Consider the following 17059-nt stretch of genomic DNA (forward strand, 5'->3'; position numbering starts at 1 on the left):
AGTCACCACAATCTCTATATATGATTCAGTAGCCTATACTGTGTGAGTATAATATGGTAGCTAGCCTAAACTTACTATGAGATGTAGGTATACTTACCCTAACTTCTGCCATCTTTGTTTTTTTTATTTAAACCATTCTGACCGGGCACCCATTTTGGCGTCGGCATCATGTTATGCTTTAGCTATTTAAAAATAGCAGATCTACAAGCTCATATCGCGCCACCGAGTGGCGCGATACGAGCTTGTAGGTCTGCTATTTTTGAAAAATCGAAGAGCGACTGACATTTTTATAATCTGATCTCAGGTCAGAATGGGTTAATCAGACCAGTGTGTGTCCGGTGGAAACCTCGTATGAATCTGATCTCAGGTCAGAATGGGTTAAAAAAAAATGGAACCCCCCCCCCCCTCTGAGTTCACACCAGTGTACTGACATCAAGGACGAAACCCTTTGCAGCAAAAAGAACACATCCCGGGCCTCTCTCTCCGGGGAAATCTCCAACTCGGGGTGGATGAACATGGTGACCGTAAAGGGCCCATCATACTGCCCATACTTTTCCCAGACATCTGTGAAAAATGTAACCTTTCCGTCGCTCTCATGATGTCACACCGCGGCCTCTCGGTCCGTCCCCGGCAGGGGGAATTGCGCTGAAAGGCTTGTGACAGAGCCAAGGTAAACCATTCCAAATGGAGCCCGGCGCGGGAAAAGGGACACCACGCAACAAAAGGAGTTAGATACGGATCGTTGGGCCTGCGCGCACCGGCCCCAGCTTGAGCCAATTATTGGTGTCATCTTGATCCAATTTAATCAATCCGAGGGGGGACTGTCTTGGAGGAGAGTTTTTTTTTGGGGGGGGGGGGTGTGGGTGGAGGGGCGGGTGCAAACGTTGGTCAAATATCTTGAACTGATCGACCCCCCACCACCACCGCCACCACCACCACCACCACCTCAACCACCCACCTTCAGTCACACGTATAGGCCAACGGCAATGGTTCTCCTCCAAATTAACATGTATCCTATTTGGACGCGGGCCGCCGTCTGAAAATATTGTGTGCTATTTTCAAATAGCCGATGTACTAAACTAAGTGGTTGCGATGCTGCATTAACACATTATCTTGCTGTTAGACCCTGTGGAACCCCTTCAAGGACCTCAGAGGGTCCTCCCTGGACCCCACTTTGAGAACCACTGCTGTACTGTATCTGTACTGTACTGATCATAATTACTTGCGCAAGCAGAGCGCGCAAGTATAGGTCGTGCTGGTACAAATGCACTTGTATGCTTGGTATAGGTATATATTGATGCATGGTGACGTAATTAAGATATGTATCAATGCCGGGTTATAACTGGCTTTTGATGGTGACGTAATAAAGATAGGATTCAGATTACATACATTTATACACATTGCCTTTAATTCAGCCGACACTGAAACATATCTTAATTATGTCACCATCAACATATACCTATACCATACGCACATAAGAAAGCCAGCCGACCACAGTATAGTACTTTCAACTTACAACTTACATACATGTATAGTTGTATACATACATACGTTACCTCACCTGTTACCCAACAAATATTGATTAGTATTTAATTTCAATGTTTTACAGAGAGGCTGAGATTTTAAAGTTTGTAGCGGTCGACAGTACTTGCGCGCTCTGCTTGCGCACTAGTAAGCCATTTATTTACTTGTGCAACGCGCAAGTATAGGCACTCGACAGAGTGCAGTTCTGATTGCATTTATACTCTATAACTACCTTTAATACTACATAATACAATCCTGGAAGCTACGGTTAAACTTTTAGACCTTCGTGATTTATAACCTGTCACCTGTGGGGTGCTAGCCCCTCCTATACAGTATGTCCAGCTTTTGGTGTATGTGCAAAAACTTTGTCCTGTACACAGACATTAAATGCCATCGACAATGAAAAGACAATGTTGAGTGTTCGTGTAAACACAAACATTGCGTAACACAAACATTGAGGACAAAATTCTGATTGGCAGGGATGAGATGATGTGCGATGACGGATGACGTATGTTTTTTTTTTGACAATAAATCACAATAAGACACGTTAACACCATGAATGAATAAAGAAAACAAAACACATAACAGCAAAAGCAAGGAACACAAAAACAAACAAACAATCCCACCCACCCCTCCCCCCGGGACCAAAGATGCCACAAAATGTCAGTACTCCTACCACTGTGCAATGGGAACAAAAAAATAAATTAATAATAATAATAATAATAATAATAATAATAATAATAATAATAATAATAATAATAATAATGACTAAATCATGCCCTTAACCAAATCTGCAATACCAGACCAAATCCCAATGTTTTCCTCTTTTTCACCGTGCAATCTTGCTGTTGACATTTCTAAATGATATCTATAGGACGTTTGATTATATAAGAGAGCCTCTCACTAAAGTATCGTAACAATCTGAAAGTAGGGCTTAACCCATTCTGACCTGAGATCAGATTCACACGAGGTTTCCACTGGACACACACTGGTCTAATAAACCTATTCTGACCTGAGATCAGATTCTAAAAAAATGTCAGTCGCTCTTCGATTTTTCAAAAATAGCAGACCTACAAGCTCGTATCGCGCCACCGAGTGGCGCGATATGAGCTTGTAGATCTGCTATTTTTCAATAGCTAAAGCATGAAATCCTGTGTTTTGTTGTTTCCAGGGCTCTTGTCAAAGCAATGAATTCCGGTTAAAGAAAGAACGCCGTGATCTTTTCCCCCCTAAAACGTGATCATCGGGTAGGCTACTATGATTATACTAGAAGGAAGATTTTGTTGTCTCCACCAGGCCGAAGGCATGGGGGGAGAGTATGATTTGCACTCCGTCCGTCCTTCTGTCCGTGTGTCCTTCCATCCGTCCGTCCTTCCGTCCGTCCATTATCAGCTAATCTCCGGCACCGTTGGCCCGATCCATGGCCAAACTTTGCTCACGCACTCCCTGGATGCCAACGACGAACCTCTGCCCCAGTGTTAACATGATGTGTTTATGTAGTCACACAAACCAGTGGTTTTCACCTTAGCAGTAGCACCACCCACCTGAACTTATAAGCCTCGTCCACAGCTGTGTGTTGTATGATAATGGGGGAGGGGTTAGGATGACACGAAAACTTTTGTGTTTTCAATTGGGCCTTTTGACTCAAAGGCTTTCGGCTTTCAGGAAGAAACCAAAAATACAGAGGGAAGACATATTTGAATATTCTAACCACACGTCCACACCTGGGGTATATAGAGAGTATGCACATGCATGATTTTCCCATCAGGACACCCCCCCCCCCCCCATCTAGACTGAGTGGCAAAACATTGAGCAGCATGGAGTGTTGGAGTTTGGAAGCGCTCGTTGGAAATCACTCGACCGACCTGCGTACCACGTGTTTCTAAATGTCACATGATGCAGGAGGCAGCAAAATGTTGTGTTATTGAAAACAAGCACTTCCCAAACTTCCAAACTGACACAATCAAATGCATCTCATAACGTTTCTATGGTGGATTTTTATGAAACAAAAACTTTGCAGATAGAAAGAGATAATTATTTTCGTACATGCTGCAATGTTGGTGAGTTTAACATTGTTTAATGCAATCAGACAGGACGTTTCTGTTTGGATGAATGGGCTGTCAAGGCCAGAAAGTAGTTTTTTGCCACTCAGTGGGCGTTCCCGCATAACTTCCAGGTACGATGATGTCACGCGCATACCCTCTATTAGAGTAAATGTTAACTCATACAAGACAGAAAAATCACGGCACATCTTTAAAAAACAACATGGGTAAACATAGACATTAGTCAACATAAATAAAATATACATCTAAATATTAGTTAGCTGCATCACAGTGTACTATAGCCTAAACTTTAGGCTATAAATAAATAATTTGTACTGCCTTTAGGCCCTAAAGGCAGTAGCCTGGCACATGTTTACCATGCTGTATCGTGTTTAACCTGAAGTGGGACAAGAAAACAAATACAGCGAAATACCACAAAAACAGGTTTCATATTGTTAAGAGAGATTTTGTTATTTGTTATTAAGAGATTTTGCCTCGCATTTGGCATGAATTTGCATTCACCAACATTACAACACGACCCGGCCCAAGTGTAGCCTGCTTTGCGCCGACCAGTCATCATCAAATGTGCCTGAGTAGGAAATTAAAGAGTATCCTTATATGAAAATGTGGGAGACAAAGGTTCCTCAATGCTCTGTTAATATTAAATGTCTGTGCCGGTGTTCCCGCTGTGCACGGACAGCCCTCCCAACCACAGGTCCTTCCTCTGTCTGTCAGTGTCACAGGAGATATGGCTGAGTGCTTCTGCAAGGACCTGAAGCCCTCTGTGAGGCATGGCTTTGTGTTTGGACGTGGCTGGCACATGCACTCTTTTCTCCCTTTAACCTCAGGTGGTCCGGCCTGCCGTAACTCCTTCAGCTTTCATCTGTGCATTACTTCATTATGCAAATCTATCGAGTGTCAGCATATGAACACACACACACACACACACACACACACACACACACACACACACACACACACACACACACACACACACACACACACACACACACACACTCACACACTCACAATTAATCCTTCCCCCAACTGCACACACACAAGCATGCGCACGCACGCACTGTGACGCACACACACACACACACACACACACACACACGCACACGCACACGCACACGCACACACACACACACACACACACACACACACACACACACACACACACACACACACACACACACACAGTGTTCAGCAATGCTGTCTAATCATGTGTTTGTATCTCCAGAAGTGTGTTGAATTAATTATGTCTTGAGTAAAACAACACATGTGTGGATATTGTTTTCCATCTAAAGCTGCAGGTCACGTTCCCAATGACTCTAAACTGCTCTAGTGACATCCTGTTTATTTTCAGTGATAATATTTGTATTATTCAACGATCACTCATATGCTGACATATTAAGCACGGCTGGCAATTAAAGTTTTTAAATAACTGAAACAAAAGCAGGCTAGTATACATAAAGTATTTTGGTTTTTGGTAGTCCAAATTGAACGCAGTCAACTTTAACATAATGGGACCTCAAATGAGGTTCCTTTTGCTTTCATTAGAGTAATTATTTTTTGTTTTGTTTTCAAATGAATATTTAGTTAGCAAGCATATACAACCTCGATTTTTGATTGATTGATTGACATGAATATTGACATTGACATGAATTGGTTTCCTGATGTCACCACTCTGTTTGTTTCTTCACATTAAGCCAGTTGTTTATAGGTCTGCTTAACAGTTATTGCAGTGATTTAGGCCGTGTCCAATAAGCGCCCTATACATGTGATGTGCTGGGGAAGCCAGTGTGTGCATTGGGCAGGATGGAAGCCCATTAAGCCGGAGAGCCCGCTCCAGTTTTCCAAATTAAAAATGGCGTCCCTTCCAAACTGTTGACCTTGGATCGGCTTTCCGTCTCTTATTATTATTAGGTTATTAACACAAACCCCTGCAAGTATCTTTTTAAAGTCTAAAACAAATTCGATTAGGCCTCTTTACTTGCACCAGTGCAGACATACCTATCGCTGTCTAACTCCTGTCTGCTCCCTATTACCTACGACACTGAAGTCAGTGAGAGCGGCCCGCTCTGAAAGACTATATCCCCCCGCACGACGTCGCAGTGGGCAGGGGGGAGTGGGGGTGTGTGCTGGGTTTGCAGCACATTACCTCTTTATTGAATTAATTATGATAAGGATCATAACTTTAAACGCAGGGGTGAGGCGCAGGGCGGTTTTTTTCTTTCTTTCTTTTTTCTTTCCCCCCCCCCCCTCTTCAGCGCGCATTGCTCGGAGCGAACTTCTCCCCGGAACGCAATGGCGGAGGGGGGTTATTGGATCTGTCAGGCCTGAACTCCGTGGCACCGTAACAAGCTCCATAAGGTAAGACGAGGTTGGGCACAGTTCGCCTCACTGATCCCTGTACGCCTGCAACGCGAGGGAAATTTGTACTACATACTGAACAAATAACAAGAGTGGGAGATGGAGAGAGGCATGCAGAGAGAGAGAGAGAGAGAGAGAGAGAGAGAGGGAGACTGGGACGGAGAGAGAGAGAGAGAGAGATCGAGGGAGAGAGAGAGAGAGAGAGAGAGAGATCGAGAGAGATCGAGGGAGAGAGAGAGCGAGAGAGAGAGAGAGAGGTGGCAGGAGAGGTCTTGCCTCCATGGCGCCCCACTCCAAAGTCTTTGGGGGGTCATGGCGGGGTTTTCCGGGGGTCATGCGCCATATACAGTTCCAGCAGATGAAATGAAGTGTGTCATTGTATTATGATGCTGCGTTGTATGTCTCAACGAGCCCTTTACCCCATATGACTGCTCGTCGCTGTGCTCTACGAGCACTCGCAGTACACGTAATAGGCAGTGTCTGGGGCCCACCTCAATACACCCAAGGCATAACCAAAACTTTATTTATTTATTTATTTATGTGTAAAGAGTGTGTGTGTGTGTGTGTGTCATGCGTGTGTGCGTGCGTGCGTGCGTGCGTGCGTGCGTGTTCTAAGAACTTTTAGCAGACGCTAACGTATAATTGAATGTTCCTCTGTGTTATGGTTACGGGTATGGTACAGAATCTGAGCTATAGCGCAAGGGTTAGGGTTAAGGATAAGGTCATTGATGAATATAAGTCAATGGAATGTCCTCAGAAGTCTAGCAATGCAATTGCGTGATTGCGTGTATACGTGTGTGCATGCGTGTGTGTGTGTGTGAGTCACCCTATATCCACTACACTTCAAAAGGACTTCAGACCCCACTGAGTCAATTCTTATGCTCTCCATTCCACCCGACCGCCGCGCAGCATTGAAAGTGTTAGCGGACGTTTAGTGGAAAACACTTGTCGTTTTGTTTCTGAATAACCGTGAGGCTTTGACACGCGTGGCTGTGGGAGTCCAGGCTGCAGCGCGGGGAGTGCATGAAGAGCGCCGTGGGGCAGTCACCGTGTCCGCCAGTTTTGGATTAGCGACCATATTGATCAATAGTCGTCCCCCCATGGGGATGACGGGAGCCGATGACGTGTCGATAGGCTTTTTATTGCTTTGAGGGCCCACCAACGTTTCAGCACACTCTCCTTCAGGACGTTCACATGCACATGAGGTGTGTGTACTATACGCATGCGTGCTGTCCACACATCTGAGTGTGACTGTGACTGTGTGTGTGACTGTGTGTGTGTGTGTGTGTGTGTGTGTGTGTGTGCGTGTGCGTGTGTGTGTGTGGCAGGCAGCGGGCTAAGTGTGTGCAGATGTATCACAATATTTTCACTGTAAAGGAAGAGTCTTTGAGGGACAATAACCTGCAGCTGAATCAGCGCGCTGCCCCGCCATGCGCAGCCCTTTCAGATGAACACACCAACTATCTGGAGAATGTAGCTTCCTGCACTCTCTTCCTCCTTATACTGTCTATCTATCATGAGAATGTAGTAGGCTCTCCCCCGGATCAACAACCAGCACTCTATACCCTCCTTATTATTTGATCCTATAATGTCTTCGCGTTATACGGTTTTAGCATCCTCAAGAGTTTTTAACCACTTAAACCCTTGATACTCACTCAGTCAAACTTCACCGGGGTATGGCAGGTGGTCCTATACTTGGTCCACTCGACACCAAATCTAAATGTCAAAGACATCTGATTTACAAGCTCGCAATCTCCATAACGTTGTTACTCATTGTGCGCTTATATTTTGCCCCCCCCCCCCCCAGAATAGGGATGGCAGGTGAGATGGCAGATGGTATCCACATACAACATAATGTTCAAATGAATGCCCCACAGGCTTACTATAGGTTGTAGATGTGCTATTATTACGCAATTACACAACAAGGCTTAAGTGATTAAAACGAGGAAAATGTCCAAAATCACAAACGATATCTAATCTCATGTCACATTATGAATGTATGATCGATATATTGCCCAGCCCTGTAGCTTCTAGCTGTGCATAGTCTGCAGTAAGCAGTGGTGTGGCTGTTTGGAGCAAACAGTGGGGAGATTAGATGCAATCAGTGCCTTTAACAGCTGGCTCTTGTTTAGTGGGTGAAGGGGGGGGGGGGGTTCAAACTAATTCCCAATCAAAACACGCCAGTGTCAAAGAGCGCCAATAAGGAGAGGAGGCTATACGGTGGTTCATTAAGTTAAAATGCTCCTTTACACTGAAGAGCTGCGGAGAACAGAATTTTAAGAAGTTTACATATTATGAAATCTAAATGCTTTGTCTTCATAAGTTCCACGTGCTACTGTGTGTGTGTGTGTGTGTGTGTGTGTGTGTGTGTGTGTGTGTGTGTGTGTGTGTGTGTGTGTGTGTGTGTGTGTGTGTGTGTGCCTGCGTGGTGAAAGTAGGCGAGGTGTGAAGGTTTCCCGGGTTGATGAGGAGGGTGAATCCTCCACACAGCAGCGTGTTGTTGGGTGTGTTGTTTTTTTGGGGGATCCCAAGGGTCCCTGCTGGCGGTTCATCATGGCACATAAGCAGTGGCGTGCACAGACAGACACTAGGAGGTGCTAGAGCACCCCCTGCCCTTTTTGGCAATGTGCTCTAAAAAAAAAAAAAAAAGACAAAAAAACGTTTTCTTTTTTTTCTAATTTTGTAGTGTGTGGACCATGGTGACATTGATCAAATCTTGATAAAAAACGCTTCTACTATATTATTTAGGCCCTCACAATCTAAAGCTATGTTTCTATATGTCAGTGGTTCTTCGATAAAAAAAAAATAGCAGACCTACAAGCTTGTAGCGCGCCACTCGGTGGCGCGCTACGAGCTTGTAGATCTGCTATTTTTCAATAGCTGAAGCACCAAAATGGGTTCCCGCCCCAAAATGCGCTGCACAAGGTGCCCTTTTTTTCACTTGAGCACCTGCCCCTCTAAATGTCTGTGCACGCCACTGCAGATAAGGTTTGGACAGTTAAGAGGATTATGGGAAAAGGTTTTAGAGATAATGTTAACTGCCAGAGAGGTGTTTAGAGTTAATAACGTTAAGGAATCACTTTGAAGAGGTATTCACCAAGAAAATAAATCGGGTATAGTTGTCTCCACCAGGCCGAAGGCATGGGGAGAGAGTATGTTTTGCACTCCGTCCGTCCGTGTGTCCGTCCGTGTGTGTGTCCGTCCGTTAGCAGCTAATCTCGGCCACCGTTAACCCGGTCGATGCCAAATTTTGCACACACACTCCCTGGATGCCAACGATGAACCTCTGCCCCAAACCTTCCAGAACGGCCTGTTATAGCGCCACCAGGAGGCCGCTTTGTGCAAAACACGTTTTTGCACAGCACACCTACAGATTTTGTCCAAACATCACGCAAATTGGTACACAGTCTCTCTAGAGCCATTCAACCAAACCGGTCTTTCAGATTTCTCACACTCCATCCTGATTGGTTAAGATTGGCTTCCAAAGTTCACAGGAGTGCTCAGTTTCAAACAAAATGCTGCAAATCATGAACACATCGCGTGATTTCCGTGAAATTGTGCACCCACATTCCCACTAGGCCGAGGACAAAATGCCACATGAACAATTTCAACTCAACCTCAAGGTGGCGCTATAACTGGCCAAAAAGTGTTTTTACCTCTAACTGCACGGATCTGTGGATAACCTGGTGGAGACCTGTGCCCAGAAGGGCACTTTTTCTAGTTTATTATTATTGCTGTCTGAGGAAGAGTTAAGTGAGTTCAAATGTGTTGCCAAGTGGTCGGCATCTACTGTATATTTCAACCAGCCTACTGTACTTGCATTTGAAACACTTGAAACATGTTTGTTTTCTGTTTAATGAATAAAGACCTTGAACTTGAACCTTGATACTAAACCATAAAACTAATTTTGAGAGGGAATAAAGGTAATGAGGGGATGTATAGCCCAATGTAATGGAGTGAAAGTTAGACACTGTAAATGCTGTGTTTCAATCAGTGTAAAACAATTATTGTGGAGGTACTTCTGTGGCCTTGGCCACGGCAAGGCAATTATTTCAATGTGATTTACACAAAACATCAAGCAAAGGGACACACATTTCACCCTTTGTCAAGTCCCGGCCCTGGTTGTGTCCCTCTTCTTGGTTGCCGTTTCATGGTTGGACAAAAATCCTCTCTCTCCATCCACTACCATTGAGATAAGGTGTTTTTCAGTTGCTTCGTATTGATATTCTGTGCATTCAATTCTTATTTTAAACTTGTTGCCAGTAACCAGGAACATCACAGGTGCAGCATGGTGACTGGGCATGTCATGTTTGTTTTTAGTTTTTTCAAAGAATGATGTTTTAGAAAAGTCAACATAAACAAGGCGGAACCAGGGGGCGGAACAAGGCAGAAAGAGCCTGCTGGTTGGTCAGTCAGGGACCAATCAGAATGCTGACAAATGGTGAATTGTAAAAGGCCTACAAGACTTGCAGATGGCCAGACAGGCACGCGTGCACACACACACACACACACACACACACACACACACACACACACACACACACACACACACACACACACACACACACACACACACACACACACACACACACACACACACACACTAGTACTGTACAGACAGATGCAGCACACACTCCTCCATCTATTTTTATTCTAATTGGTTGAATAAATATAGTGGTTGAGGAGAAGGGGTAGAGGTTTTGGAAGGAACTGTGAGTTCTTTTCTGTTTGGGGCCTCAGAAAAGACTCTTTCTTTCACACTCACACATGGATCCTTATTGGCTTATCACTCAATCTCTGGCCTCCCCAGTCCCCCCTATCTCTCCATCTCCTTAGGCATGCCCCTCTGTCTCTCTCTCTCTCTCTCTCTCTCTCTCTCTCTCTCTCTCTCTCTCTCTCTCTGTGATGGAACACTGTTGGCCTCTTTATAAGAAAATTAGTGCTCTCTTCCTTCCTATCTGTCTGTCTGCCATCCTCTCTCAATGTCACACACACACACACACACACACACACACACACACACACACACACGCACACGCATGCACGCACGCGCAGTCTCGCACGCACACTCACACAACCTCTTTTTACTGGCTCTGCCTCCTGCCACAGTGCGGAAGGCTGGGGTCGCTCCTCCATGGAAGCAGAATAAGAACACAAATGAAACTAAGACACAAAGCGTTTTTACACCAACAGCGATACATTTATGTATTTCTCTATTTTGAATTTTAAAGGGATTGTGACATTAAAAAAAAAGGTTTTGGAATTGTTCTTATTTTTTTAGGTTTCCTAATCTCAATTGCACCCAAAAAACATGAACTTTTAACATTCAGTATTTTCTGTGATCTGGGGTTTTCTGGCTCAAACAGGTGCTCTGATTTGCCGGCAGTTTGTGATGTAAGAGCCTGCAAATCCCACATATGTCAATGGGATTTGCCAGCAGATGTCACTGTTTTCACTGTGTTGCCTGTTTTCACTGTAGCTCAAAAGGCTTCCAAAACCCAAAGAAAACTTCAGACCACAGAAAATCCACTGAATGTTCAAAGTTCAGGTTTTTTGGGTATAATTGAGGTCATAAAACCTAAAAGAGAAAATAAAAATAAATGAAAATGAATGTCATAAAACCTTTAAATTGATAATTTATTAATATTTTCTGGTTTTGTGGATGCACCCTTACCCTATACATGTGAGCATTGACCGGGCAGGGTATTTGAATTTGTCCTGTCCGTTTCTGTGTATTTTTATTTATTTATTTATGGCAAGATAACTTGAGAATGAAGATGGTGCAGCTTATCAATGAAAGCTGAAACAGCTCAGTGAGCTGCCTCCAAGAGATCATTACACTATACTGTACATTTGAGGCCCAAAAGGGCAAAGGTCAAGGTTACAATCAAGGTCAAGTTCTGACTTTTAGCTCAAATGACCAGCAGGCTACCCTAATGAGATGATTATAAAGTCGAGGTCACAATCATGGTCATGGTGAGAAGAAAATAACAACACGCACGCAGGCACGCACGCACGCACGCACGCACGCACGCACGCACGCACGCACGCACGCACATAAGTGTCGCTAGTCAACCGCCTGTCAGGTAAGCACCTCAACACAGAGAGTCAGTGGAGTGGATGCAGGACACAGTCAAGACGAGCCTGCCTCATTCTGCTCCGCGTGTGTTATCAAGGGAAGCTGCTTGCCAATTAAACACCTGCGGTCTCCGAGACTACTTCAATCTATCAATCTATACCTGCTCAATCAACCTGATTTGGGCACAACTGCGCTGGCCAGCTGAGAAACTGACACAACACAAAAAGCACTGTCCCTGCCTCAGTAATCACTGTCCCTGCCTGTCTCTGCCTCAGTAATCACTGTCCCTGCCTGTCCCTGCCTCAGTAATCACTGTCCCTGCCTGTCCCTGCCTCAGTAATCACTGTCCCTGCCTGTCCCTGCCTCAGTAATCACTGTCCCACGTTAGCCAGACCGGTGCTCCACTCACTGTATTCTCCCTCTATGTTACTTGTTACTTATGGACTATATGCACCATGAATAATGCCCTGCACCTTGAATATATATAATGCACAATACACAGTGGCTGCTATGCTTGTAAATACTGTACATGTTTTTGTGGAAAAAGCAAATAAACCCTTGTACCTGTTGGCTTGTGGCAAAAGCTTGTAAATACACAGAAGAAAAGCCTTTGCCTGTAGGCCTATATACTTGTTGTAGTAAAAGCGCTCAAACGTACCTTCTTTTCCTGCCTATAGATCTCCTTATCCTTTGTTTCTGCGTGTGTCTTGCTGCGTACGTGAGTCACACACCCGGATGACACCTCTCAGAAGTGACGATGAAGCAGGCATTCTTGTTACTTTGTATTTAACCCATTCTGACCTGAGATCAGATTCATACGAGGTTTCCGCCGGACACACACTGGTCTGATGAACCCATTCTGACCTGAGATCAGATTATAAAAATGTCAGTCGTTCTTCGATTTTTCAAAAAATAGCAGACCTACAAGCTCGTATCGCGCCACTCGGTGGCGCGATATGAGCTTGTAGATCTGCTATTTTTCAATAGCTAAAGCATAACATGATGCCGAAAATGGGTGCCCGTTCAGAATGGGTTTAAAGTCCACTTTGAAAGACTTTTAGAAGTGAATGGCTGTCCATTTACCTAAATATGGAGATGACTGATGTCATAATTCTGATGTCATAATATGACTGACATCATAGACTGGTCGGTATAGCGCCACAAAGTCTCAGATACACACAGAAACCCATCTCCCCTCTCTCTCTCTCTCTCTCTCTCTCTCTCTCTCTCTCTCTCTCGCTCAACAACTGTGTCGGTCGATGTGGCATTTCCCCTGTTTATGTTTTGCTCAGTTGTCACCTGGTTATTTGTTGTGCCACGCTACAGTAAATGTTTCTGATGGAGATAGGAGCCGGTGGCAAAGAACCCTTTTTGGCTTCCCTCTCTGTTTGTTTTGTTATCCCTCCCTCACTCACGTACGTCTCTCCCTCTCCGAGCGGAGGAGGTGGCTGAAGTCTTTATCTGGTAGCCAAGTTTACACATTCGAAGGAGAGTGGCTTCAAACAAACCACTCGCTACTCTTAAACGTAAACACCAGCACTTAACTAGACCAAATATTTACCTTTCGCCTCATTTCATCTCTGCGTTTGTCTTGTCTTTCGCCTTCAGATGTTTATCGCAGACTTTTGAGTGGTGTATCAATAATTTGGTTAAGGAGTAGGAGTGGGATATATAAGGGCCCCCTGGTTCACTAACAGTGGGAGTTTGTGTAAAAAAATTGACCCTTATCGCTCTATTTGTGTAATCTCTAAGAATAAACACAACACACACTTTTAGGAGACAGGTAAAGGAAGGAAATGCGGTATGTTTTAAATGGACTATTGGCACACAAACACAGCTTTTCAGATAATGTCACTACTTATGGGCTGTATAGTGAGCTCTGCCCATGTATGTGTGTGTAGTGTGTACAGCTCTCTCAACACGTATTGTGTTGGCATGTTTGTTTAGGGGAGCAAACTTTGTTGGGCCCTGTCAATCACCTCATCACTCTCTTCCTGTGTGTGTGTGTGTGTGTGTGTGTGTGTGTGTGTGTGTGTGTGTGTGTGTGTGTGTGTGTGTGTGTGTGTGTTTGTGTGCGTGTGCGTGTGTGCGCGCGTGTGCAGATGCGTATGTGAGTGCGTGTGACAAAGAGAGATTTACGGACCTTTACAGTTATGCACACAATTGTAAAGTTCACATATTTGCTACTACAGTGAAAACATTATTTGCTCTTTTATTTTTTGTTTGCTCTTTTTTGCTGTTGTCGTTGTCATTATCTAAGCTTCTGCATTGTCTGTAAGGAAGCCAAACAAAAATAACTTTGACTCTCATGCGCCCGTACACAAGACGTAACAATAAAGCCCAACCTTGGACATGGAAGACAGCTGTGTTTTTTGTGAACTTTTCAGTTTTTTCGCTCTTTAAAAAAATAAATAAAAAAGCAGCAGTCTGCCAGGACCTTAAGGGTGTGTGGCGTGTGCACGCCTCGATTTGAGTTTCACTCGTGCTTAGATATGTGTGCATGTGTGTCTGTTTACATGTACATTTTGTCAAATACATGTAGGTCTATGTAGAGCATGTGCCATGTCATGCGCATATTTGCGGGCTCGATCCTGTGTGATTATACATTTCGGTGCGTGTGTGTGCAGGACAGCGTAAATGTGCGCGCGCGTGCGTGCAACATTTATACACAAGCACGCGCACTCTATGAACAGCTGTGCATGGTATAGCAATTAGGCTGACAGCCTTAGTACCGAGTGTCACTTCACACTGAGCCAAAGTGTGCCTGCCTGCCACTGTCCGGCTGACATTCCCCACTGTCACCACAGACACCTGCTGCTGCCTGAAGCTCCCTAATGGAGACGTCTTCTCTCACACACACATACGTATGTGTAGATACAGAGTGAGATGTGCTCGTTGCACACGCATAGTTGCCTATATCTCCTTTTCCATCCCTACAGGGGTTCGACACCACATAGAGATCGACAGAGCGAACAGAGGTTTTTTCAACCTTACTGAAGTCACAGAGTCACATAACACACGAATCGCTGCTGTGCAAATAAAGGCCTATAAGCAATGACATGACAAAGTTACCTGGACGGATGATTGGTGCCATCCTGCATAGTAGCTGGACGTACAGTACAAACAAAGCGAGTAACAAACTGCATGGTGTGTCCACCCACTTATAAAACAAATATGGGTAAATGCACCTTCCTCAGCACTGCCATTCAGGTATGTGGAATGCCCTGCCCCTTCCATTAAAACAAGCAAATCACTGGCTTCCTAACAGGCCTATAAATTTCCACCTGTCAGTAGGTCAGAGAGGGGAGAGGAGGTGATCGATTGTCGTTTTAGATTATTATTCATGACTGTATGTGTGTGAGTGCATGCGGGACCCGAATGGAAAGAAGGCTGCAGGTCTTTCTTCGGAAATCCTATCGGACCAAAATGCCTGACTGTACCTTGCACTGTTTGCATTTTTATATTGTCTAACAAAATATTCAATCAGTCAATGCATTGATTTCCACCAGAACATCATCACGACAGAATACATCTGTCTCTTACTTATACAGGTACTCTGAGTCACGCTCCCAGTGCTTATCATCTGTTGTGCTTTTGCACAATTGTTGACTATACAGCATTTTGGAACAGTCACAAGTCTTTCAGGACAAGTCACAAGTCAAGTCTTATACATCTTCCATCTGTAAGTCAAGATGTAAGTCTTTCAGGTCTTTGAATGCCCCATTATTATGACACATAGTGGATTTGATCGTTTCTTTGCGAAACGGTTTTAATGGTGTTTCATACAAAGCTGATTCGGTTAATAGGCTACATGTTAATGACTTTTATTATGAAACAAAAAAAAAGTGCTCAAAACTATTTATGTTGAAAAAACAACAGGTGTAGATTTATTTGCCTTGTTCGATTCATGTGGTGAATTTGTCCTTACTTAGATCACTTGTTGGGATCAGAACAGAAACAAATGGGTGGCAGCATGTGCCCAGCTCTTTGAAGTGGCCACTTCCTTAGTCATGGTGTTTCGATGAACAAATAATCAGCGTGCAAAAAATATGTTTTTTCAATGAATAAATAATCAATGTGCGAACATGTACCCTCATTTTCATTTCGACAGTTGTTGGTTTTTTTTTTTTTTTTTCAGTTTGGAAAGAATGCTGAGTGGGAATTTGTTCGGACCAGCAGTTCGATTTATTTTCTTCTTCTATAGGCAAGTCTGACACCAGTCCAAGTTTCTAGTCTACAGCTAAGCTCTCCCCTGCTGTTTCACTGCTACTGTGCGTGAATGTTCGTATTCCCTGTGTAATCTATGTCGTATAGTACGTGTGTCATGTATTTCTTACATATATTGACTACGCATGACAGAAGACAGAAGAATGTCCTTTCACAATGACGACAGCCATGTTGTATAACCATAATATTTCCTTCTGGTTTAGATTTTAAGTTTATTGTAAATGTGATTGAAGATTGTGCTAAATTAGCCAATGCAACGTGTTCATCTCTGCATGTTGAAGTGATGGCTGCTACAGTTGGTCAGTGGTTCTCAACATGTGGTTCTGGGCCTGCCAAAGTACGATGGACTCTTACGGGTGTATTTACAGGTTCATTTGGTCTCATCTGTACACACTCTGAGTGATAAATGAACACTGAGGAATGTCCAGTGTAGATGGAGTTGGATGGATTGGTGGGTGGGGGGGTGGATGGGTGGGTGGGTGGGTGGATGGATGGATGGGTGGATGGATGGATGGGTGGGTGGGTGGATGGATGGATGGGTGGGTGGGTGGATGGATGGGTGGGTGGGTGGGTGGATGGATGGGTGGATTAGTGGGTGGATTAGTGGGTGGATTTCAAGTCAAGTTCAAGTTTATTGGTCATTTAAAATACACACACCTTATACAATGTATTCAGGGTTTTCTTTTTTGACCAAAAGGGAGTGTTTGGCAGAAGCCTCAGCTTATAGTGCCCTTTTAATATTCAAAATAGCTATAGAAAGGAAAAATAAATACAACAAAACAAAGAAAAAAACAAACAAAACAGAGAGAAA

The sequence above is a fragment of the Protomyctophum parallelum genome, assembly GCF_964188405.1.
Source record: "Protomyctophum parallelum genome assembly, chromosome: 9".
NCBI lineage: Eukaryota > Metazoa > Chordata > Actinopteri > Myctophiformes > Myctophidae > Protomyctophum > Protomyctophum parallelum.